This window comes from Bufo bufo, chromosome 5, assembly GCF_905171765.1.
Source record: "Bufo bufo chromosome 5, aBufBuf1.1, whole genome shotgun sequence".
NCBI lineage: Eukaryota > Metazoa > Chordata > Amphibia > Anura > Bufonidae > Bufo > Bufo bufo.
Window position 1 is genome coordinate 122,485,624 of NC_053393.1, and position 27,656 is coordinate 122,513,279.

General features: G+C 43.5%; 1 long non-coding RNA gene across 1 annotated transcript; it reads right to left on the reverse strand.

Moving 5' to 3' along the window:
* Positions 1-3,008: 3,008 nt before the first annotated feature.
* Positions 3,009-27,656, reverse strand: LOC121002218. The gene is made up of 4 exons (XR_005779253.1): positions 27,643-27,656; positions 26,516-26,520; positions 14,668-14,677; positions 3,009-3,203 (listed from the first exon to the last, which is right to left on the reverse strand). It is a non-coding gene; the product is annotated as an uncharacterized LOC121002218 (long non-coding RNA).

The following is a 27,656-nucleotide window of genomic DNA, read 5'->3' on the forward strand; positions in this document are numbered from 1 at the left end:
TTCCCTTTACGCCCTACTGTGTGCCCGTACAGTAGTTTACGGCCACATATGGGGTGTTTCTGTAAACTACAGAATCAGGGCCATAAATAATGAGTTTTGTTTGGCTGTTAACCCTTGCTTTGTAACTGGAAAAAAAATATTAAAATAGAAAATCTGCCAAAAAGTGACATTTTGAAATTGTATCTCTATTTTCCATTAAATCTTGTGCAACACCTAAAGGGTTAACAAAGTTTGCAAAATCAGTTTTGAATACCTTGAGGGGTGTAGTTTCTTAGATGGGGTCAAATAGGGTTAAAATAGAAAATTAGGCAAAAAATTAAATTCTCAAATTTCATCCCCATTTGCCAATAACTCTTGTGCAACACCTAAAGGGTTGACGAAGTTTGTAAAATCAGTTTTGAATACCTTGAGGGGTGTAGTTTATAGAATGGGGTCATTTTTGGGCGGTTTCTATTATGTAAGCCTCGCAAAGTGACTTCAGACCTGTAGTGGTCCCTAAAAATTGGGTTTTTTGTAAATTTCAGAAAAATTTCAAGATTTGCTTCTAAACTTCTAAGCCTTGTAACATCCCCAAAAAATAAATAAATAAATAATATTTTTGGGGGTATTACTATGTATTACAGAAGTAGAGAAACTGAAACTTTGAAATTTGCTAATTTTTCAAAATTTTTGGTAAATATGGTATTTTTTTATGCAAAAATTTTTTCTTTTTTGACCCAATTTTAGCAGTGTCATGAAGTACAATATATGATGAAAAAACAATCTCAGATTGGCCTGGATAAGTTAAAGCGTTTTAAAGTTATCAGCACTTAAAGTGACACTGGTCAGATTTGCAAAAAATGGCCAAGTCCTTAAGGTGAAATAGGGCTGAGTCCTTAAGGGGTTAAAGCTTGTATTTGACTGTGACAAATGCAGGAAAGGCCCCAGATGTAGGGTCTTGCACAAAATAGGTGTTTTTTTAAACCCAGAATATAATTGAAAGAGGACTACATTATAGGTACGCTGGACGTTAAGTCCTTATATACCGTAATTGAAAATGAAAAAGGCTGCGCAGCAGCTAAACACTTCCTTTATCAAAAAGGCGATTTGGCCAGTACCCAAATAGAATATATAGGGGAGTGTATTTTATTCATTTTACAAAAAAAATATTTTTAATATAAACATAATTTTTATTTACAGACGTGGGGAACCGCGATGGGGACAAGGTTCGCACCGGGGTTCGCTAATCTATACGTTGGGCGGTGGGAACAAGATTTTATACACCCCCATGGCGGGCTCCGGGCGGGCCTCGTCCTCTGGCGTCGTTTTATCGATGACATGATTTTTATCTGGGAGGGGGGTGAGACAGCACTGTTGGAGTTTTTAATAGAGATGAATAAAACTTAGTTTTATTTAGATTTTACATTAACATACAGTAGGAAAGAGATACATTTTTTGGACCTTACCATTTATATTGTCGGGGATAACATTTATACAAAGACATACGAGAAACCAACAGATTCAAATAGTTATATTACAAGGGGAAGCTGTCACCTACCACTGTGGCTGGACAATATACCCAGGAGTCAATTCCTCCGCATCAGAAGAAACTGTACGGAGGTGGCGGAATATGAAAAAGAGGCAGAGATACTGTATAATAAATTTGAAGCCAAGGGTTATGATACAGATAAGCTCAGAGAGCAAAAGGATGAAATCAAACAGATTGACAGGAAAGTACTTTTAGAAGAGGCATTTGAGAAAGAGGCAACAGACAAAAAAAGAACCAAGAGTGTACCAGAGAATAATGAAAAAATACCGCCTACAATTGTCCCATATAATGCTCAGACTTACATGCTCAGAAAAATTGTGATGAAATACTGGGACATTTTGAAAGAAGATAAAATAATAGGGGGTATGATACCAACAATCCCGGCCTTCGTATACAAAAAAAACAGCAAATATATTAGCACCAACAAAGAAATGTGCGGCCCTGAACAAATGTGTAACAACCTATAAAAATCCATTAAAAGGCTTTTTTCCATGCAAAAAATGTATGGGTTGCAGAAAAACTATGGGGGGTACCATCAAACAAACCTCCATTAAAGAAGACCTTTCACCAGAATAAAACCTCTAAACTGACTATACAGACATGTAGAGCGGCGCCCAGGGATCCCCCTGCACTTACTGTTATCCCCGGGCGCCGCTCCGTTCTCCGGTTATAGCCTCCGGTATCTTCATAGTTAGGCTCCACCCAGGGGAACCTGACAGCGTCTCTTTCTCCTATGCTGTAGTGCTGGCCAATCACAGCGCTCAGCTCATAGCCTGAGAGGTTTTTTTTTCTCTCAGGCTATGAGCTGAGCGCTGCGATTGGTCAGCGCTACAGCATAGGAGAAGGAGACGCCGGCAGGTTCCCCTGGGTGGAGCCTAACTATGAAGATACCAGAGCCTATACCGGGCGAACGGAGCGGCGTCCAGGTATAACAGTAAGTGCAGGGGGATCCCTGGGCGCCGCTCTACACGTCTGTATAGTCAGTTTAGAGGTTTTATTCTGGTGAAAGGTCCTCTTTAAGAACACAGAAGGCACATATGAATATAACATCAGAGACCACATAACATGCAACACTCAGGGGGTAATCTACGCTATAAAATGCCCCTGTGAGAAAATCTATATTGGGAGAACAAAAAGAGCCCTAAAAAAACGTATAAGTGAGCATGTATATAACATAAAGAAAAAAATCTGAGGGACACCCCCTGTCTAGACACTATAAGGAAAACCATAATGGAAGAATAGAGGGATCATCATTTGTTGGGCTTGAAATAGTAAAAAAAAGAAGTAAGAGGAGGGGATCACATTAAAAATCTATCAAGAAAAGAAACGCAGTGAATTTTTAACATTGATACACTGATGCCCAGAGGCTTAAATGCCGAAGTTGAGCTGTTTGGCTTTGAATGAGAAGCAGAGCAACTAGCAGCGCTGCATGAGTTAATACAGGGGAGCATGGTCTATTTTAGAAGAGCATGCGCAGTTGGATCGACGAAGCCTGTGCCAGTAGTCCTCACGGGCGCAGACTACTGTGTACACTGCGCCTGCGCGAAATTACGGCGCTTGGAAGGATTGACGTCAGGGCAAGTGCAGTGAATAAATTAACTGGTAGGCGGTGCTGGGCTCCGGAACGATGGGCGCGGCCGGGCTCCAACGAATCGTGGGACAACCCCTTGGGCTCCTTATCAAGGTAATTTGCATAATAAAAGACACACAGAGCAGTAAGAGTGGGATCATTTAATACAAAACAAGGAGACTGATGGGCACATATGAATATCTCTGTAGGGTAAATCCTGGTGACAGAATCCCTTTAAAGCTTGTATTTTACTGTCACAAATGCAGGAAAGGCCCCAGATGTAGTGTCTTGCACAAAATGGGTGTTTTTTTAAACCCAGAATATAATTGCAGTATTTAAAGCTTGTATTTGACTGACAAATGCAGCAAAGGCCCCAGATGTAGGGTCTTGCACAAAATGATTGTTTTTTTAAAACCAGAATATAACAGTTGTGTTTAACGCTTGTATTGGACTGTCACAAATGCAGTGCACGGCGCAAATGTACTTTTTAGCAAAAAAAATATAATTTGTCCCCACAGAATCTAACAGATGGATTTACTTGGATTGTACTTTACGGGAAATTTTTTTTGAATATGTAACCCCCTGGTCCCTGAACTCACAGAACGATTCCCTATATTATTTTGCCTTCCCCTGGCAAATATGCAGTGTAGGTGCACTTAAAAAAATGGGTATATGTTGCCCACTGAACTAAAAGAACAGGGTTAAATTATTGTCCCTGGCACATATGCTGTGCTGGTGCACTGAACTTGCACAAAATGGCCGCCGACGCCCACCTAACTAACAGACGGATAAAAGTTATTTTTCTGTGTCACTGGGCTCAGGGCAGGGTAAAAAAATGTTGCACTGCACCCACACAACTAAATCTATGTAGATGGCTGAGTTAACAAGTTCTGATAACAGATGGATTCTTTCCTATTCTCTCCCTCACAGCAGCAGCATCCTCTCCCTACACTAGTAACAGCAGAGTGACGTGCAGCGCTACATGACTCCAGCTTATATAGAGGCTGGGTCACGTGCTGCACTGGCCAATCACAGCCATGCCATTAGTAGGCGTGGCTGTGATGGCTTCTAAGGGCATAAGAGTTAAACACTTGTTGATTGGCTGCTCTGCAGCCTTTCAAAAAGCACCATTAAATCGCCAAACACCGAACTCGAACCCGAACTTTTACTGAAAAGTTCGGGGTCCAAAAATCCTAAAGTTCGGTACGAACCCTAGTTATAAACTTTTATTCCACCAGGTTCTGCTTCTTAAGTGTCCAGGAGGCGAAGCTTTAGGCCTCTTTCACATTACCGTTTTTATTTTCCGTTTTGCGGGCCGTTTTTTGCGTTCCATATACGGAACCATTCATTTCAATGGTTCCGCAAAAAAAACGGAATGTACTCCGTATGCATTCCTTTTCCGTTTTTTCCGTTCCGTTGAAAGATAGAACATGTTTTATTATTGCCCGCAAATCACTTTCCGTTGCTCCATTAAAGTCAATAGGTCCGCAAAAAAAATGGCGGAATGCATACGGAGCGCATCTGTATGTCATCCGTTTTTTGCAGATCCGTCATTAACAAATGCTAGGCCCAGCCCACTGTGGCCATGTGTTTCTTGTTGCCAAACTTTGGCTGAGCACATGTACCTGTAACCGGCTTGAAGCTGTCTGGCTTGGCTGCAAACCAAGAGGAAGCATGGATGTTGAAAAGCTTCTGTCCTTGATCCAAGAGCGTCCCCAGGTCTGGGACACCCGGTGTGATCAATACCATGACAAAATTTTGAAGGAGCGTGGCTGGGATGAGGTGACCCAGGAGATGTTGGCCCGAGAGTGGGAGAAGGGCAATTCCGCCAAACGCCGCAACTTAGGTAAGCTAACCCATGCATATGTGTATAAATTTTGAATAGTATGTATTGAGTTTCAAACAATGTTTTAATCACCGTCCTTCTATGCGTTATTAGTAATATTTTTGGGGGACTACGGATATATTTTAATGCATTGTAAAAAGCACATGTAAATGATTGATGCAATAACCGTTTTTTCCATATAGCAACCTTTTTTCTGTATGGAATTAAAAGGCTTTATTACTGGTCACTTACTGATTGATGACAGCAGCCTTGACCACTGTAGTATGTCCTGCTGTAGGGATAGTATCATTTCCATCATGGCCTGCTGTAAGCAGGTAGCTATATTATGTCTGGACATGCTTTGAGTTGTAGATTCTTAATAAACAGCAGTATATCTACATATATTTTATCCCTGTATGTAAACATAAAACGTTGGATAAACATTTAAATCCCTGTCACGTTTCCGTGGTTACACCAACCCTGCGATACATCAGTAGTGCACATGCTTGGTTAGTATTGTGAAAACGTGCCACCCTATCATTTGGCTGGGAACAGTAGAGCTTGGATAAATCCGCTACTGTACCTGTACTGTGCAAGCATGGTCACTGCCGATGGATTGTATGGTTTTATTTTAACCATTGAGACAACAACTGTATGACGCTATTTAAAAAAATGTTGGTAACAAGATTATGGTGTAATTTTTTGAAACAACATATATTAGACAAACTCTTTTTATGAATGTCCTATACTTAATAAATGATACCTAACGACTTTTGGCCTAAAGCCCTTTATATTCAAATGCATTGTTAATATATGTTTTATTATTTAGTGTTTTCTATGTGCCGTTATCATTGTGTATGTATATAATCCTATTGAAAGGTTATGTCATATTTCTACAGTCACTCCCCACAATACAATCCGATCTTATAACGGTAACATTAAATCTAATATTTCCCCTTCGAAGACAAAATACTTTTTGATGTTTTGCTGAGGACATTATTTACAATACTTGTATTAAAGGGGCTATGACCGGACCCGGGTCCACGCTGAGAAGCAGGCCATTGTGATTGAGATCCGTTCTAAGCTCAAGAGGAAGTTTAAGGGCAATCACCCTAGGATGGCCATATAAAAAAAATGATCGGATTTGAAGAGGAGGAATTTGGAGCGGATCAGTGAGATCCGTGACAGAAAATGCAGAGATACAATGCTTACATTACTTTTGTATCCCTCTCCAACACTCTGTAATGTATATATACAGTTATGGAAATAAGTATTTCATCCCTTTACAAATGATTACTTATTAACTGCTGTGACATGTAGCAAATCAGCCGGTTACATCATACATCTCTACCTCGCCATGAGTATATATATATATATATATATATTTATACACACAGCGAGGTACAGATGTATGATGTAACCAGCTGATTTTGTGCGTTCTACACACACAGAAATATATATATATATATATTTACATAAACTGCAATCATCATTCTGTATTCCAGTAAAAGGCCCCGTACATCATTACATTAGATACATCCCCCACTTAACTCCTTAACGCCCGATGACGTACATGTACGTCAGAAATGGACGTGACTTAAAGCCCAGTGACGTAAATGTACTGCATGGTGATCAGGCGGGTGCAGGAGCTGCGCCCGCCCAATCGGGGGCAGGGGTCCGGCAGTCACCGATAGCCGTACCCCTGCTGTATGCGCCGGCATCGGTGAAGTCACTGACCCCTGCACGGCCGCGGCACGTGCGAGCTTCAGACATGTGCGGGGTGTCCATCGGATCCCCGTGCTGCGGTGACGGGGACCCGATGGCAGGGAAGGTAGCCCGATGCCTTCCTTAGGCATTGTGGCTGCATTCCAGGAGGGCCTGTGAGATACAGCCCCCTGTATTACACTGATAATACACTTACAGCCAATGCATTACAATACAGAAGTATTGTAATGCGTTGTAAAGGGGATCAGACCCCCAAAAGTTGAAGTACCAGAGGGGGACGAAAAATAAACTGAAAAAAAATGTTTAAAAAGTATAGGTTTTAAAAAAACAATTTTTCAAGAAAAAAAAAAGCATCCTTTTTCCAAAATAAAGTTAAATAAAAATGTAAAAAAATAGTGAAAAAAAGAAAATTAGACATATTATGTATCGCCGGGTCTGTATCGACCAGCTCTAAAAAATTATCACATGACCTAACCACTCATGTGAACACCGCTAATTTTTTTTTTAATAAGAACTGTGCTAAATAAACCATTTTTTTGGCACATTACATCACTAAAAGTGCAACACGATGCAATCAAAATGGCATATGACCCCCCAAATAGTACCAATTTAATCGTCACCTCATCCTGCAAAAATGAGCCCCTACCTAAGACAATTGCCCAAAAAATAAAACAAATATGGCTCTCAGAATATGAAGACATTAAAACATGATTTATTTTGGTTCAAAAATGCTATTATTGTGTAATAAAATACAAAAAAAAGTATACATATTAGGTATCGCCACGTCCGTAATAACCAGCAGTATAAAAATATCAATGCAATAAAAGAGTAAAAAAGAGTCGCTAGGTTTCAATGGTATTTGCGCTGCTGGTCTCCTTGAATGAAGTGGGTTTTTCACAATTAAAATGTCAATATGGTGGGACTGTGTTTGCGAAGCGAAAAGACCACTGTTGTAATGACATGCTGAAAAATTACTTCCTTTCTGTGAGTATAATAAAACTGATGATTTTAACTGTGCTTGTGGTACCCTCACTATTGTGCGGTTTATGACATCTTGCAGATAGCCCACGACGGCTCAGCATAAAGGTGTGGGCGGTTCTGAACCATACAGAGAACCATACAGAGATTACATGCTGAGCTTTCAAACCTGCGTGGAAGTATACTGCGATTTAATCTAGAGGTGTCTGTCTTGAGCCGGATTAAGTGAATACCTGCATTCGAGGAATAAAGCTCTGTGTGAATGAGGTGCAACACCTTACATCACAAAAAGCATAATACCAAGTGATCAAATTTTTTGTGAATTTTGTAATAAAAAAAAAATAGAAATGAAATTTTGTGACTGAATTTTTCCACTTTCCACTGTCATGAAATACAATATGTGACGAGAAAACAATCTCATAATGGCCTGGATAAGTAAAAGCAATTTAAAGGGAGTCTTTCACCAAATATGACCAATACAGACCACTCAGATCAGGTTCTCCATTACTTTCCCCAGATTACTATGGTACCTTTCATGTTGCACTCCATTGCCGCTTTGCTCCAAAAAACACTTTTATACCATATGGGCGGTGTTCATGCGGCGTTCATGCGGCCGGTGCCCAGGCCCCTCGGCGCTTTGCTTACCAAACCCCTCCTCTTTCACCCCTCTGGCCTGCCCTTGTTTAATCTGATTACCTCCTCCTCTCCGTCTGAAATCCCGTGCCTCCGCCGGCTTGATCGGGTTGCGCAGGCTGGCGCTAGCGCATTAAAAGTCCCTGTCCCTCTGCCCATAATGGGCAATGCAGTGCGCACGCGCCGGGAATGTGTGGAGCGGCGAGGACGCGGGATTTCAGACAGAGAGGAGGAGGTAATGAGATTAAACAAGGGCGGGCCAGAGGGGTGAAAGAGGAGGGGTTTGGTAAGCAAAGCGCTCAGGGGCCTGGGCACCAGCCGCATGAACGCCGCCCCTGGGCACCTTCAGAACCTAATTACCATATGGTATAAAAGTGTTTTTTGGAGCAAATCGGCGATGGAGTGCAATATGTAAGGTACCATAGTAATCTGGGGAAAGTAATGGAGAACCTGATCTGAGTGGTCTGTAATGGTCATATTCGGTGAAAGACTCCCTTTAAAGTTACTACCACATAAAGTGACACATGTCAGATTTGCTCAAAATGGCCTGGGCAGAAAGGAGAAAAATTAACTAACGAATTATAATGTAAATCGTCAGTGCTTTAACAAATACTCCACACAATGCACTAATTGCCTCTTAATGTTAATTAAAGTAATTATCATTATTTATTTTTTTATTCTAACAGTACTCAGCAAATTAAAAAACTAAATATGCAGCTGCAGCAGGATGACCAGAGGGCAATGCTGGAGATCAGAGCCCAGTAAAAGATAATACAGGAGCAGCAAAGAAGGTTACATCAGCAGCATCTGGATAAGAAGGTGCATCAGCTGGAGGAGTTGCACTGTAAGGGGATCCAGGAGTTGCTGGATCTCCATAATAAACTAAAAAAGTTTCCTTAAAGGCATATTTGTTCCTCAACATTGTTAATAAATATTTCTTTACGTTCTAACATGTGCTTTTGTTTTTAGATATTGTTATGTTTTTGATTCATTTTAACCTATAAGGTTGCAGGAAGGCCCCTTTAGTCCTGGGGCAAACTCATCTAGATTAGGACATACAGCAGCAGGTAGAGGTAATAGTGGAGTAAACGGCCTACACAAAACTCAGCAGGATCAGGACAGACAGTAGAAGCAGCAGGTACATGGTAACGCTGTAGTATAAGGCCTAAACATAGCTCGCCCAAACTCATCCGGAAAGACATCAGCAGATAAATGGCAATGGTGTAGTATAAGGCCTACACATAGCTGGGCCAAATTCAGTCAGAACAGACTGGAGCCGGTTCTTTGTTTGTAGCAGAAATATATTCCCATGAATGGACCCCCGCCAGACCGATGCAACCCCAAAAAAAAAAAAAAAAACACACATCTCTGAATATATCCCTTTGACAATTTTTATTTCAAAGGATTTTTAAGACTGTAAAGCCCACAAGAAATTTAAAAAAATTAAAAATAATTATAATTATATATATATATATATATATATATACACACATACACACACACACACTCATAACACGGCACAGCCTCAAGAAAATGTGCGTTTATTCAACCAAATGCGACGTTTCAGTCCACACAATGAGACCTTTCTCAAACTGACAAAAGTGAATGGTGCCAATTACAAATACAAACTCAGATGATTATTTAATGAAAACTAAAGGGTGGGCCATTTATATGGATACACCTTAATAAAATGGGAATGGTTGGTGATATTAACTTCCTGTTTGTGGCACATTAGTATATGTGAGGGGGGAAACTTTTCAAGATGGGTGGTGACCATGGCGGCCATTTTGAAGTCGGCCATTTTGAATCCAACTTTTGCTTTTTCAATAGGAAGAGGGTCATGTGACACATCAAACTTATTGGGAATTTCACAAGAAAATCAATGGTGTGCTTGGTTTTAACGTAACTTTATTCTTTCATGAGTTATTTACAAGTTTCTGACCACTTATAAAATGTGTTCAATGTGCTGCCCATTGTGTTGGATTGTCAATGCAACCCTCTTCTCCCACTCTTCACACACTGATAGCAACACCGCAGGAGAAATGCTAGCACAGGCTTCCAGTATCCGTAGTTTCAGGTGCTGCACATCTTGTATCTTCAGAATGCATGGGGATAATCCTGATCAGGATTCTTCCGGCATAGAGCCCCGACGACGGAACTCTATGCCGGAACAGAACAACGCAAGTGTGAAAGAGCCCTAAGGCTACTTTCACACTCGCTTTTTGTGCGGATCCGTGATGGACGGATCCGTTCAGATAATACAACCGTCTGCATCCGTTCAGAACGGATCCGTTTGTATTATCTTTAACATAGCCAAGACAGATCCGTCTTGAACACCATGGAAAGTCAATGGAGGATGGATCTGTTTTCTATTGTGCCAGATTGTGTCAGTGAAAACAGATCCATCCCCATTGGCTTACATTGTGTGCCAGGACGGATCCGTTTGGCTCATATTCATTAGTGTAATCACAGGGAACGACCTGTTTAAAACGTAGCCTTTAATCTAATTTAGACATAAAATAACAAAAACTCCCACAGACATACATAGAAAAGAACAAAGAGAAGATATATCCTTGATGACATGGAAGATGATACTTGTAATCGTCCAAAAATACGGGTCAGAGATGGACGGAATGGACAGAGATGGAGTCTAATCTGTCCCTATTCCTGGCCCTGGGCTAGGTAGCCCTGCCTAAGAACGGAATAGCCGCCCTGATAAGGACGATCCCGTGTTCTGGAACCTCCTTGTGAAACCTGAATAGACCCTGTAATACTGATGGATCCCTACTGTGGGGTCTGCTCTAGGTACACAAAACAAAAAAACAAGTATAGATAAACAGTATAGCAACAGGCCAACCACACTCATAGATGCTCAGTGGTGTGGGTGGAAAGTTGCCAACAATAAATATGTCATAAAGGATGCACAGGTAGCCACTGGTATGGCTATCTATGAATGTGCATCATCAAATGGACGATCTCACTGTGTAGACCCCACACACCAGAATCAATGTGCGACGTCAACACACCAAAAGTCGCCGTTCACATTTGTACATATCAGCGTATAATTAAGGATGTATATACACGTATGGCACCAGAAGCACTACATGTATTAGTATGCAATCATGTGCCAGTGTCCCAATTCCTCCCACTTATAAAAGGTTGGTTTCTGGTCCCATCTGGCATTTAACTTTGATTATCATTTATGTCGCAAACAGTGTATATGCGGGCTATGGCTTGAGTGACCATCTCCACAGATAGCCTGGGCCATCCCTGGCCGCTTTTGGACACGCAAGTAGTATCTTGTTACTTGTTGGCCATGATATCACACATGGCATCACACATATGTGACTGTAGGAGGTTGTCACTCTGACTATTTACGTGGGAATTACTTATGCTCATGCACGCCTGGATATCTATGTGGACATATATCCACACTGGCGAATGACTCTTTTTTCCAGCGTATTCCATAGGCCCCCTTATGTGGTCCCTGTGTTTGATTACTTAAAGCTATTGGGTGATTGAACTTAATGCGACCAGTGAATGATCTGGTCGAATGGTGTCATCATAATTGAGGACCCTACCAACGGTTTGGTTACCTCTTATTGATGCCAAATAATAGCATTGTACTTTGATATATGTCCCCTGAGGAACCCGACAATCAGGGTGAAACGCGTTGGGACACTGGCACCTGATTGCATACTAATACATGTAGTGCTTCTGGTGCCGTACGTGTATATACATCCTTAATTATACACTGATATGTACAAATGTGAACGCCGACTTTTGGTGTGTTGACGTCGCACATTGATTCTGGTGTGTGGGGTCTACACAGTGAGATCGTCCATTTGATGATGCACATTCATAGATAGCCATACCAGTGGCTACCTGTGCATCCTTTATGACATATTTATTGTTGGCAACTTTCCACCCACACCACTGAGCATCTATGAGTGTGGTTGGCCTGTTGCTCTCTATACTGTTTATCTATACTTGTTTTTTTGTTTTGTGTACCTAGAGCAGACCCCACAGTAGGGATCCATCAGTATTACAGGGTCTATTCAGGTTTCACAAGGAGGTTCCAGAACACGGGATCGTCCTTATCAGGGCGGCTATTCCGTTCTTAGGCAGGGCTACCTAGCCTAGTTTCAGGTGCTGCACATCTCGTATCTTCACAGCATAGACGATTGCCTTCAGGTGATACGAAATGTGCAGCACCTGAAACTACGGATACTGGAAGCCTGTGCTAGCATTTCTCCTGCGGTGTTGCTATCAGTGTGTGAAGAGTGGGAGAAGAGGGTTGCATTGACAATCCAACACAATGGGCAGCACATTGAACACATTTTATAAGTGGTCAGAAACTTGTAAATAAATCATGAAAGAATAAAGTTACGTTAAATCCAAGCACACCATTGTTTTTCTTGTGAAATTCCCAATAAGTTTGATGTGTCACATGACCCTCTTTCTATTGAAAAAACAAAAGTTGGATTCAAAATGTCCGACTTCAAAATGGCCGCCATGGTCACCACCCATCTTGAAAAGTTTCCCCCCTCACATATACTAATGTGCCACAAACAGGAAGTTAATATCACCAACCATTCCCATTTTATTAAGGTGTATCCATATAAATGGCCCACCCTGTACAACCATAAGAAAGATGTTTAACAGTAGGTAAGCTTATCATATAAGCACAGCACGTGGGACGCCACGAACTGAGGCTGCTAAACGTGAGTACTATCTGCTCACACTGAGAGCTTACTAAACCTCTGTAACAATCACCTTCTGCTGTGTAATCTATCTAGAACAACGGTTTATTTTGAAAGTGCCACTGTCTATAAACCGTTTGTATGCCATTACTGACACACGCATATAACTGTGGAAGAAGAAAGAACTATCATTCTCTGACAAGCAAATCTGAGCTTGTACAACGATTGTAGGATTATCATACATTCATTTTTGAGGAACTCTAGACTCTTGACCTCACATTTACGAATATTAACTACAAACCGTCCCAGTATACCAGAGGCCTTCTCAATAGATACCTATCAGGATACATATATAACAACTGTGCCTGTTAAGTTAATAGAATTGCATTTAGCTTCCACAATGTGCTAATAACTGGTTCCTTCCCATCTGGACCCGATAGGAGGAAACCAATTACTCATATTATTATATTGATTTTTATATTGATTGTATATTTTATTCTTATCTATATATATATTTTATATATCTTTTGTCTTTTACTTATGTCAGGACCTTTTAACAGCTAATACCAATATACCATAGTGACATATTATTGTGTGATATAAATAAACTTGATATTGATTTTATTCCATATGTGACTCCATCTATCAGAGTGCCCATTCACTTTCTATATATTTAATTAACTTTGGTGAGTAGGGTGTCGCAATTGATTGGAGCACCTATACATCACCATCACAAGGGTGAGCCGTCCTATACCTTTGTTTCGGAATGGAGACTGAACTGATGCAAACTGATGCATTCTGAGCGGATCCTTTTCCATTCAGAATGCATTAGAATGCAAACTGATCCGTTTTGGACTGCTTGTGAGAGCCCTGGACGGAACTGAAAGCCAAAACGCGAGTGTGAAAGTAGACTAATTAATCACAATTCCAGATAAAAAAAATATGTCAAAAAGCAATTTTGTCATTAAAATATCCGGTGTACCGATTAAAAACATAATAGAGGGGGCCAATAACTAACCAGCATGGATCCAATATAGCGTTCTGTTTGGATAACAGCGCATGTTGGCGCATTGCTTCCACATTACATAAAGAAAAATGTGATGCAATAATGTGATTGCATCGAAGGAGGAACACACATGCCGCTAGTGTCCATAGACAGATAGGGTTCACATGATAACAGATCACGTGTTCGCACCAGAAACTAAACGCAAGCTGAGCCACAAACGCATCCTGTCTATGCGGTCACATGATAGCAAACATTGGAAATGATAAGAGTAACTCGCAAAATGGTGACATAGCTTCAAGTATATTATATATCACAGTTTATATTGAAAAATGAAAAGCTTTGATTCTATAAAAATCTTATGTGTACAGTATCATTTCATAGTTGTCAGGAAGTAACATCAAATAAAAATGTATATATAGATTTGGCAATAACGCTCCATTCCCAAAACAGGATTACCACACGGATGAGTATAACGCCAGTCACACCCAACCATGTAGAGAGGTCAACATGGAAGTCAGGCATCCAGTTCTGGATGACAGACAACACTATGTTCAAACTTAAGTCCTGATTAAAACAAACAATAAAATAATAAAATTTTATTAGGGTCGTCAATCAGTCCTGTATAATGTTAACTGCACAAGACAAGACCTTTTCACAAGTGAAGCCCACATCCGGTCCTCACCTAGTTTTAGTAAGAACCACACCAGGGCTGTCCAAAACCCAAGTAAAGCAAAATTATAACATAAAAAAATAAATAAAGTTTTTTGGTATATTAAGAGTAACACCGCATGATTGTATTTTATTCAAAAGAAATATATATATATATATATATATATATGTAAATATTGACAATATATGATGAACAGAGCACATGTGCAAACAATGAAGCATGACCACCAGTTTAATAGAATTCTAATACTCGATAGTTGATAAAGTCAATGGGCGAATAAGTGGTCTATGATGGTAGTCCTCAGCAGGATCTGGACAGACAGCAGCAGCAGGTAATTGTTAAGGGTATAGTATAAGGCCTACACCTAGCTAGAACAAACTCAGCAGGACAGACAGCAGCAGGTAAATGGTAACGCTGTAGTGTAAAGCATATACATAGCTGGGCCTAACTCAGCAGGAACAGAACAGACAGCAGCAGGGAAATGGTAACGCTATAGTATAGGGCATACACATAGCTGGGCATAACTCAGCAATATCAGGACAGATAGCAGCCGCTGGTAAATAATAACGCCGTAGTATACGTCATACATACACTGCGTGCAGAATTATTAGGCAAATGAGTATTTTGACCACATCATCCTCTTTATGCATGTTGTCTTACTCCAAGCTGTATAGGCTCGAAAGCCTACTACCAATTAAGCATATTAGGTGATGTGCATCTCTGTAATGAGAAGGGGTGTGGTCTAATGACATCAACACCCTATATTAGGTGTGCATAATTATTAGGCAACTTCCTTTCCTTTGGCAAAATGGGTCAAAAGAAGGACTTGACGGGCTCAGAAAAGTCGAAAATAGTGAGATATCTTGCAGAGGGATGCAGCACTCTTAAAAATGCAAAGCTTCTGAAGCGTGATCATCGAACAATCAAGCGTTTCATTCAAAATAGTCAACAGGGTCGCAAGAAGCGTGTGGAAAAACCAAGGTGCAAAATAACTGCCCATGAACTGAGAAAAGTCAAGCGTGCAGCTGCCAAGATGCCACTTGCCACCAGTTTGGCCATATTTCAGAGCTGCAACATCACTGGAGTGCCCAAAAGCACAAGGTGTGCAATACTCAGAGACATGGCCAAGGTAAGAAAGGCTGAAAGACGACCACCACTGAACAAGACACACAAGCTGAAACGTCAAGACTGGGCCAAGAAATATCTCAAGACTGATTTTTCTAAGGTTTTATGGACTGATGAAATGAGAGTGAGTCTTGATGGGCCACATGAATGGGCCCGTGGCTAGATTGGTAAAGAGCAGAGAGCTCCAGTCCGACTCAGACGCCAGCAAGGTGGAGGTGGAGTACTGGTTTGGGCTGGTATCATCAAAGATGAGCTTGTGGGGCCTTTTCGGGTTGAGGATGGAGTCAAGCTCAACTCCCAGTCCTACTGCCAGTTTCTGGAAGACACCTTCTTCAAGCAGTGGTACAGGAAGAAGTCTGCATCCTTCAAGAAAAACATGATTTTCATGCAGGACAATGCTCCATCACACGCGTCCAAGTACTCCACAGCGTGGCTGGCAAGAAAGGGTATAAAAGAAGAAAATCTAATGACATGGCCTCCTTGTTCACCTGATCTGAACCCCATTGAGAACCTGTGGTCCATCATCAAATGTGAGATTTACAAGGAGGGAAAACAGTACACCTCTCTGAACAGTGTCTGGGAGGCTGTGGTTGCTGCTGCACGTAATGTTGATGGTGAACAGATCAAAACACTGACAGAATCCATGGATGGCAGGCTTTTGAGTGTCCTTGCAAAGAAAGGTGGCTATATTGGTCACGGATTTGTTTTTGTTTTGTTTTTGAATGTCAGAAATGTATATTTGTGAATGTTGAGATGTTATATTGGTTTCACTGGTAAAAATAAATAATTAAAATGGGTATATATTAGTTTTTTGTTAAGTTGCCTAATAATTATGCACAGTAATAGTCACCTGCACACACAGATATCCCCCTAAAATAGCTAAAACTAAAAATAAACTAAAAACTACTTCCAAAAATATTCAGCTTTGATATTAATGAGTTTTTTGGGTTCATTGAGAACATGGTTGTTGTTCAATAATAAAATTAATCCTCAAAAATACAACTTGCCTAATAATTCTGCACTCCCTGTATAGCTGGGCCTAACTCAGTAATATCAGAATAGACAGCAGCAGCTGGAAAACGGTAACGCTGTAGTGTCAGGCATGCACATATTTGGGCGTAAATCAGCAGGAACAGAACAGACAGCAGCAGGTAAATGGTAACGCCGTAGTATAAAGCATACACATAGCTGGCCCTAACTCAGCAGGAACAGAACAGACAGCAGCAGGGAAATGGTAACTCTGTAGGACAAGGCCGACACATAACTCATCAAGGTCAGGACAGACAGCAGCAGCAGATAAAGGCAATGGTGGAGTATAAGGCGTACACATAAATTAACATGATCAGGACAGGCAGCAGCAGGTACATGTTGATGGTCGAGTCTAAGGCCTACACATAGCTCGGCCTAACTCAGCAGGAACAGACAGCAGCAGGTTCTTTGTTTGCAGCAGGAATGTGTTCCCAGGAATGGGCCCCCACCAGACCTAGGCAACACCAAAAGTAAACTTAGACACCTCTTAAAGCAGCAGGTTTGTCGTCTAGAGCAGGATTGTGCTCCCATGCATACAAAAAGCAATATTTTCCTTTGACAAAATAGTTTTATCGATTGTATTTTAATTTTGTACAGCCCACAATAAATTAGTACGACATAAGCTCCACGCGCTGCCCGCACTGGTCTGTTTCCATATCGGGCACATCGAGTCTGGAGAAGAACACTGCAGTATCGCAGCCTGCCGCACCGTGTGCTGTGTCCACAAAGATGAAGCACAGCTGCATTCGTTTTGTGGGGTAAGTTTACCGGCAGTTCAATGTAACTCTAGAACACATGTTGCCTTCAAAACAGACTTCAAACTCCGCTCTGCTAGATGACAGTGTAGGTGCTCCCCGATGCCTGTCAGCCCCTTCCTGGTGAAGTCTGCCCCTGGCTGTGTGACACTACCCTTGTGTGTAGCCAAGCCTCACAGCTAAAGTCTTATTCTGCAGCATGACATGCGATAGATGATCTGGGATGCACACTGGAGGGAGCCGCCGAGGACCCTGCCAGCAGCCGGGGGCTGTGACTGAGTCATTACCGAGGGGAGGGGAACTGATCCCGGCGGCAGAGCCGGGGACACTTCCACACCCGGGCCGAGGCAAGCTTGTTCTTCACTGGCTTCTGTGCTCTGACGGGCAGAGGACGGCTGGGTACTGCCGATGGCTGGAGCACTGCGTGTGTGTGGCGCTGATCATGTATGGGTCGTGCGAGCGCCGGTAACCATGACTTCACAGAAAAAAAGAGGATGAGAGCTGCTGCTAAACACCGCCAGTCCCGCTGCCCTCTGGCTTGGAGGAATCAGCACACAGCGTGGCAGGCTGCGTTACCACAGTGTTTTTCTCCAGACTCGATGTGCCGATATGGAAACTGAGAGCAGACCAGTGTGGGCAGCGTATGGAGCGCTGTGTGCCACTTGGTATCTGAGAGGTCTATTTTCCAGTATGGTTTATGTATGGAGGGCATTGTCCAGAGATCAAACAGAGGACTAAGGGTTACACTATACTAGGGCTAAAACGATTATTAATTTAATCGTGTTATTCGACACAAAAAGCCAATGTGGTCAAGTTCCCTTGACATTTAAGATCTACTGTTCCTACCAATGTTTATGAACTACTGTTCTAGCGCCTGTTATTCTAACGGGCTTAATGTGTAGTATATTTCAACAATTAGTTAAATTAATGAATAAATCAATAAGAGGTTTAATAAATTAATGAAAAAATATATAAATAAACTCATCAATTGGAAAAAAAAAATGTTCGCTAAAAAAAGGAAAGAATTTCAACAATAGAAAAATATATAAATAAAATCAATAAATAAATATATTAATAAATGCATCCATAAATAAATAAATACATAAATAAATTGATCAATATAGAAATATATAAATAAAGTTATAAATGAATAAATAAAAAAATTCATCAAGAAATAAATACAGAAGTTAAAAAACAACGAAGTTTGAGCGGGAGAGCCAAGGAGAGGGATTGACAAGGGACCCTTCAGCGCCCGGAACAGACGGCGGGGGCCAAGAAGTCTCTGCCGATCCAGGACTCGTTCATTTTGATAAATGTCAGTCTGTCCATGGAGTCAGACAGTTTGCGCTGGACGGGGGGCAAGACAGTACTTCCAGAGCATACTGAGCGAGCTCACAGCAGGTGTCCAGCCTGACAATACAGTGCTCCATGGGGTCGTCGGTGCTCATGCTGTCGGAAGCACCGACGGAACCCATGTAGTCTGCCACCATGCGGGCCAGCCGCTGGTGGTGGCTGCTGCTGCTGCTGCTACTGGATTGTGCAGACTGGTAGAACAACCTCATCTCACCCATCAGATCACCTACTCTGCTGGAGCTGCTTGGGCCAGCCACCTGCTGTGTGAGATGGGCGGGGAGAACTGGAGCGTGAGGCTGAGGGCTTGCCTGCTCCAGCCGGAGGATCAGACAGGCCCGCAGGTTATTCATACGGGCATCCCTCCGGCCGGCTGGGATGAACTGCTCTAGTTTCCACTTGCAGCGAGGGTCTAAAAGGGTGGCCAACCAAAAATCATCCCTCTCCCACTGGGACTCTTCTTGGCTGCTCGGGACCATGACATCTTGGTCCTACTGCTGCTCCCTGTGGGATCCACCCCTCTCCCGGACTAACGGTGCCCCCAGCACCGGCTATCCTTCCTGACCAGGCTCAGACTCCTGGATGTCAGCAAACTCCTCAACAAATTCTTCCTTTTTTCCTGGGCCTGGTCTTGGTAGAGCATTGTTGCCTCTTCTTGCTCCACCAAGGAACTCTCCCCAACATCGAGCACGTGATCTAGTGTCCTGTCCAGCAGGAACACTATGGGGAGCACGTCATTGAGGCCGACATGCTCCCTGCTGACCATCTTAGTTGCCTGCTCGAATGGGGCCAACATGTGGCAGACCTGGTGTATCTGCCGCCACTCCGCATTGGTGATATAGGGGAGTGGGTGTGATGGCCCGGAAGTGCCTTGGTCTAGCAGGTATTCTTTCACCGCCCATTGCTGCTCCCACAACCTCTCCAGCATGTTGAGGGTGAAGTTCCACCATGTCACGCTGTCGACAATCAACCTATGAGCTGGCAGGCTGTTGTCCTGCTGCAGTTTGTACAGGGATGCGGTGGCGGTTGGGGAGCATTGGAAGTGGCTGGCAATCCTATGTACACGTTGTACGATGTCGCTCAACCTTGGGTATGTGCGTAGGAACTTCTGTACCACAAGGTTGAGGACATGTGCCATGCAGGGCACGTGTGTTAGACTGCCAGCATTAAGGGCGGCGAGGAGGTTGCTGCCGTTGTCACAGTCAACCATATCTGCCTGGAGCCTTCGGGGTGTCAGCCACTTGTGGACCTGAGTCTGAAGGGTGGCCAGAACATCAGGTCCAGTCTGTCTCCGTTCCCCTAAGCTCACAAGCTGGAGCATGGCCTGCCAGCGGATGTGCCCCACACTTGCATAGCTACGGGGACGCTTGCTGGGGGGCTCAGTAGCGGTGGAGAAGGTGGCTTGAGGGTGAGCAGCAGTTCTCCTCCGGACACCCCGGGGCGGCACCACAAACTGAGATGCTGCCACATCTGATGATTCCTCCCCAGTGCCTCGGAGGGACACCCAATGGGCTGTAAAACTGATGTATCGTCCCTGCACATGTCTGCTGGTCCAGGCATCCATTGTCAGATGCACCCTGTCGCTGACAGTGTGATCCAGCAGCAGGGATACATTCTGCACAATGTGCTGGTGTAGGGCAGGGACGCCGGTCCTGGCAAAGAAATGGCGGCTGGGGACATGCCATCTGGGTTAGGCCTGCTCCAACATCTGCTGGAATAGATTTCAGTCCACAATATTGAAGGGGAGCAGATGTACGATAACCCTTGCCAGGAGGCCATTGAATAAACGCACGCGTCGGTCCCCGGGGGCGTAGGGCGTGGTGCGTTCAAATGCGTCGGCAAACGACGGCTGGTGCCGGATGGCAGTGGAGGCTATAGAGGAGGGTGCAGAGGAGGCAGAGGTTGGCTGCTGGTACCAGTACCTCTAGGAGAGGGAGTGGGGGAGTGGGAATGCATTGTTGGAAGGGGGTGGGGAGGCTGCAGGACAGTGGCAGGAGCTGCTGTCCCCTGCACACTGCTGCGACCACCCTGCATCTGTTCCCACTACTGCCAGTGGTTGACTCTCAGGTGCTGGGTAAGGGCAGTGGTACTCAGCCGAGCAACAGACCTCTCTCTCCTCACATGGCATGGCACAGCCTGGCATGGCACACCTCACAGATGGCAATTGTCACATCGTCTGCTGCCAGGGTGAAGTAAGCCCAAACAGGCGACTTACGCACTGACCTCCTGTCAGATGGGGTGGTGCTGGCTTGCACCTGTTCGGGCTCGGTGCGCACAGGTGGAGGCGGGACCTGCTGCTGCTGCCACCGCCTCCTGCTGCCATTACCAGTAGAGCCCATGCCACTGGGCTCCCTGGTGACCTGGCGCACCGTTTGCCTCGGGTGCCTACCTTCTTCATCAGTGCTGCTGTCACCTGACAAGAGAGGTGGCACCCATTCTATGTCACCCTCCTCTTCATCCCCTGTAATGTCAGACCCAAGGACGACCAGTGGTTGACTGAGGGGAACAGCAGATGTGGAGCCCCTGACTTGGCTCCTTTGTCCCTTTGCTGACACCTGGGTCTGACTAGGTGCGGGGGTTCTGTGGCTGAAACCACCCGCACCAGTTAAAAGGAATATCACTGGGGTACTGACGGGCGGTACCCCCTCTTCCTCCTCCTCCATCCCTTCCAAAAGGTCCACAGCATCTGGACCAAGCTCTAGCCCACTCTCCTGCATTACCACCCCCAAGATGTCCCTCTCACTGTTGCTGTCAAACAGCATCAGTGTCAATTCTTGGGGGCTGGTCCTGCAGGAGGCGGAGAGCTGCTGCTGCTGCTCAGAGCCGGGGCAGAGGACTCCGTGCCACTAGCTTGTGTTACGAATGACACCACTGCCTCGGCGTCTTGAGATGAAATGGGGCGGTTGAGGCAGATGTCCCTGCCACCTGCGCCCTCCCCTCCGTGGGCAGCAGTCCAGCACTGGAACCAACTCCTCTACCACGACCACGGCTGCCGACACGCTCACGTGCACTAATGATGTGTTTTTATATACAAAAAAATATCTATATAAGGAAAATAATGAGGGAAATTGGGCAAACTTTATTGGGCTGGGGACAATGGGGCAAAAAAGGTATAATAAAATATACACGAAGCCCTACGACACAGAAAAAAAAAATTCAGTTTTTTTTTTGTTTGTTTTTTCACAGAAAAAAGACGCTGACACTAATCACTACCCATACAAAACCCCAAAACAGTAACCCTAAAACACAGAAAAAGACTTTTTGTTTTAGTTTTTTTTCACAGAGAAAATACGATGACACTAATCACTACCCACACGAAACCCTAAAACATTAACCCTAAGACACAGAAAAAAACTTTTTTTTGTTTGTTTTTTCACAGACTAAGAATGCTGACACCAATCACTACCCACATGAAACGCTAAAACACTAACTCTAAAACACAAGAAAAATACTTTTTTTTGTTTGTTTTTTCAAAGACAAAAGACGCTGACACTAATCACTACCCACACGAAACCCTAACACCAAAACACAGAAACAAACTTAATTTTTTTTTCACACACGAAACAGACAGCAAAAGCCTACACTATACTATATCTCTATCTAACCTACACTACACTAGGGCTGCAGCTAACTATTATTTGAATAATCGATTAGTTGTCGATAATTTCAATCAAGTAATCGGGAAAAACACCAAAATGACAAAAAAAGGGGGTTATATGATTTAACTTGAAAAATTATGTACAAAGGCCATATTAAAACAATTTATGGAGTTACATAATTCAAAAAATGACATTAATTATTTAAAAATACAATAAGAATAGGAATATTGAGGGAGGGGCTTATTTACATTTTAATAAAACTATTGTATACTGTATACCCTAGTATGTACACTCCTACTATACACATGGGGGTATGTGCAGACTGGGAATAGCATTGCATCATAGTGTCTGTACTACAGACACTAGGGTGCAATGCTTTGCACATACCCCCATGTGTATAGCAATGTGCAAAGGCCTGGGACACTGTGGCAATGCGGCAGTAACAGTGGCAGCATGATCCCTGAGCAGGGCACATTATACAGCGGGCAACTGGCCTACCGAAGGCAGGTGCGCTTAGCGTGGTACGGGTGAGGTCCTCCAGGGCAGGCTGAAGCTCCATGAAAATACGCACAACGTAGCATTACGCACGACGTAACGCGTCAGGCAGCAGGGGGCGGGGGGAAGAGATATTTTCACGAAGTAAGGATTTTTGTTAGAACACCTCCCTGTAATTTTACCTTACCCGTGCCATGGTAGTGCGCTTGCACTGAAGCACACACCCCTGGAAGTTGAGGAGCACACCCCCGGAAGTTGAGGGTAAGGTATTTTCACGAAGTAAGGATTTTTGTTAGAACACCTGATTGGTGAGCGGAGGGTCAGAGGAGGGTGGGACTGAAAGTCAGGGGTCAGGGACTTAAAGGGAATCTGTCACCTAGTTTTACCCTATAGAGCTGCTGACATGCAGGGATAGATCTCCGCTAGCATGTCAGCAATATACCTGTCCCATAGCTCTGTGTAGTTTTATTTAGTTTAAAAAATGATTTTATAGATATGCAAATTAGCCATGTAAGGTCCCCAAGTCGTGGTTACTTACGGTTAAGGAGCCCAGCCACGCCCCCTGTGAAGGAGCCCAGCACCGCCTGCATCCAGGAATCTCCTCCTTGCTCACAAAATTACAGTGCCGTAATCTCGTGATGCGCGAGCTGGCACATGCGCAGTTTGTTCACTGAGGCTGATGCCAACAAAGGGGACGAACACTTTGCCGACACTGTGCATGCGCTAGCTCGCGCATCGTGAGATTACGGCACTGTAACTTTGTGAGCAAGGAGGAGATTCCTGGATGCAGACGGTGCTGGGCTCCTTCACAGGGGGCGTGGCTGGGCTCCTTAACCGTAAGTAACCATGCCTTGGGCACCTTACTTGGCTAATTTACATATCTATAAAATCATTTTTTCAAGGAAAAAAAACACACAGAGCTATGGGACAGGTAATTTGCGGACATGCTACCTGAGATCTATCCCTGCATGTCCGTAGCTCTATAGGGTAAAACTAGATGACAGATCTCTTTAACTGCGGCGGTGCGGGAGCGTGCAGGATTTACGGGACCCGCAGGCATAGCGCCTGACCACCCGCTCCCGCCCGCATGGCAACGAATCAGCCGATTATTCGATAACGGGATTCGTCGACAACAAATTCCGTTATCGAATATTATCGATAACATTGATTAATCGTTGCAGCCCTTCACTACACCCTTCACTGGACCCTATCAGCTACACTATTCACTCACTAACCTACACTACCTATCTGGATTATATATATGAGCTACCTAACTAATGTACCGAACACCCTACACTCGAACCTATCAGCTACACTATTCACCGACTAACCTACACTATCTAACACTATCTGGATTATATATATGAGGTATCAAAAGTCACAGGAATTCAGCACAGCACAAAGATCACACTCCTCTCTCTCTCACAACTGCATGAAACAGCACAAAATGGCTGTGGGGAGGTTCTCTTATATAGTAAGTGGTAGGCAACTTTCCTATTGGTTGCTAGGGAAGTTGCTAAACTCTTGCAGCCTTCTCATTGGCTCACAAGCTAGAAGCAGGGAGGGATCATGTGTACTATGAAAAAACAAACGAATATTTGATTTTACGAATATATAGCGCTATATTCTAAATATTCGCAAATTCTTGAAGTGCCGATATTCGTGATAAAAATTCGCTATTCGAATATTCGCGCTCAACACTACTAATGAGATGATTAGTTAGAATCGATTCGCTCATCTCCAGTTTGTACTACTCTCCCTAGCCCCTACCTAGTGCTGTCAACAGTTTAGCATGGTTAAAACTGCTGACAGATTCCCTTTTTAGAACCCATACTGAAAAGTCTAATGTTGTGGAATACACTAAAGATGGGATTTATATTAAACTGCAAATCAATAAAGAGGTTATTAAAGGTTCAGCAAATTCTTTGTATAATGAAAAGTTATTTATATTTCTAATTTACTTTATTATTTACTGACAGTTTTCAAGATCTCTGCTTGCAGTCACATTGATTCTTTACTTCCAGGGAATGAAAATCTATTCTGGACATGTAAATATTGTAGGAAGGCGCAAGGTCCGTCATTGACGGAAGGTATGTGTCACTGAGGTCCCTGGCCTCGGTGAAGTAAGAGCCGGTATTTTCAAGTGTCAGCGGCAACTAGTGCTGGTTGACACTTTGCTATTTTAGAATGGCTGTAAGCTGATCCGGGCCGGCTCTTACTGGGAGTAGCCAAAGTGCTGGGTGGGTGGCTTCTCCCCACACTCCAGGCCGGGTCTTTACTGGCCTTTATCAAACCCAGCCAGCAGTCTCAGCTGGGTGTGGATTACTCCTCTCTGACAATGGAGCGCTGTCAGTCCCTGTGTGTTTTGGGATCTGAAAACTTGTGCTGTGCAAAAGGGCTGGGAGCCGCATGCTGAGAAACAGGCCCCTAAAGCCTGCTGGGGACCACAGATGGAGAAACTGCAAACCAGGTGAAGGTTTTTGTTCTGTGGACTTTTCATGGTGTGAACAAACACCTAGACTGCAAAATGTCACTTTATGTTTTTCCTTATGTGTGAATAAAACACTGAACTGTTTAAGTTAAAGATTTTGTGGTTGCCTCTATATTGCGTCCGCTAGCCTGTCTACCAGAGCAAATCCCCACAATATTTACATAATCAGGACAGATTATCATCCACTGGAAGTAAACAATAAGGCTTACATGGAATGACTGCAAACAGAGATCTTACAAACTGTAAAGAATAGATACAGAGAGTATTAGAAAATCCATAACGTAAAAGTTCTGTAAGTTGCAACCGTAATATCCCTTTAAGTCTTTTTGTATCACAATGGCTTCACTTATAATACATATGAATTCACCTTGGTCTTAATATCTTGTGCTCTTATGTTTATATGTTGTATGGTCATTTAACATTGGGCTACAAGCACCTCTCTTTCATAGTGTGTGTGTGTATATATATATATTAGTGAGGGATTAGCTCTTTCTCAGGGGTCATTAGTTAGCACATTCATCTCCACAACAGCCGGGTTGCAGGTCCAAATGTGAGGTTTATTTTCACAGAACAAAACACAAAATAAACACCTTGCCGATCTGGGCTCTAACTAAACAGGAGTATTCTTACCTCACTTATAACACCGTTCACACACGGTACGACTATACGGCTTTTCCAGCCTGTGCTCCAGCACTTCCTAGGCTGTAACAAAGTCCAGTCCTTTTGGGGGATTGTGGCCCAGAAGTCCGCCTGTCTCTGGCCTTGCGACAGTCACTTCCCGAATCTCACGGAGTCCCCCAACGTTCGGGAAAACACCTAGCCCCGTGGCCCCTCAGCCAGCCTGGCTGAGACCACTCTCTCAGACTCCAGCAGGCCTCTATTGCACACTGAATCTCTGATAACACACACTCCTCTGACTGACACACTGGGAGGTGGTTTATCGCAGCCTGATTAGAGCAGGCCTCACCTGTGATCACCTCAGGTGAAAGGGAATACCCGTGCCAGAAGAGTGTGGACTGGCAGCTCCCTCTACCAATCCTAACTGCCAGTCCAAGTAAAATCCAGCCCAGAAAATGTATACAAAACTGTCTCAGCAAACTATGCTTTTGCTGAGACAACTGCCACTCTCTGGATCTTATCTGTCTCACGCATCTGAGGTACCCGAGTGGGACAACATGCCTTCCAGCACTGTACACCTTACCACAATATATATAGTATATTCCTTGTTGTGGCATATATAAATACATCCTGCAGATGTCAGTCTTTCTATAGGGATTTAATGAATGTTGAGTTGTGTAAAGGTTTCCGGGTTTCAAAACTATGACAACTTCATACCAAATAAATAACATACGGTATATAGATTACGCGGAGGTAATTGTCAAAATTACAAATCATCCCCAAATGGCATCCACAGTGTGACACATTTAAACCATGTTTTCCCTTTTACAAGATGTGCATTCAATAATCACAAAAATGCAGTGATTTTCACTAAAACTCTAATCACAGTTGCTGCGAGACAAGGCCCATTCTTGAGCTAGGAACATCTCAATATGCCATAAGTGCCCTGTCGATATGCCATAAATGTCCAGATGAGAATACCCCTTTAAGGTAGCATTCCCTTTTCAACCATTTGTGGCTGAGCTCCGAATACCTGTCTTCTGAGTTGTTCAGGGGGGCTGAAGTTATGGAAAAAGTCAGCTGGGCTATGCTACACTGTTGCTATCATGGGGGGACTGGGAACTTAAAGCGGCCCTTGAAAAAGTACTAAAAGTGGCCCCGTTTTGTAGTCGGGTCCAAATTGATGGAAGTCAGGGCCAGCAATACCATATTGTGGCACATTATACCACCCCAACAGAGCCAAATACCACAGTCCAACACAAAATACTGCTGCCAGCAGCACAAAATACATCCCCAAAAACTGGCCATGAGGAGGGCTCAGGTGGCCCCCTGGGCATCGGCCCACCGGGAAATTTTCCTGTAAGGTCTATGGCCAATCTGCTCCTGGTTGCTATAACACTGAATCTTTGAAAACAGCTTAGCTTGCCGTGCTATGTTGCTTCCATTGCTCCCTTTTATTTTTAGTGGAGTTATGAAGACAGTATAGCACTGCTCGTTTGACTGTATCCATAACTTTGGCCACACTGACTGCTCAGTTAAAACCACATAGCAACATA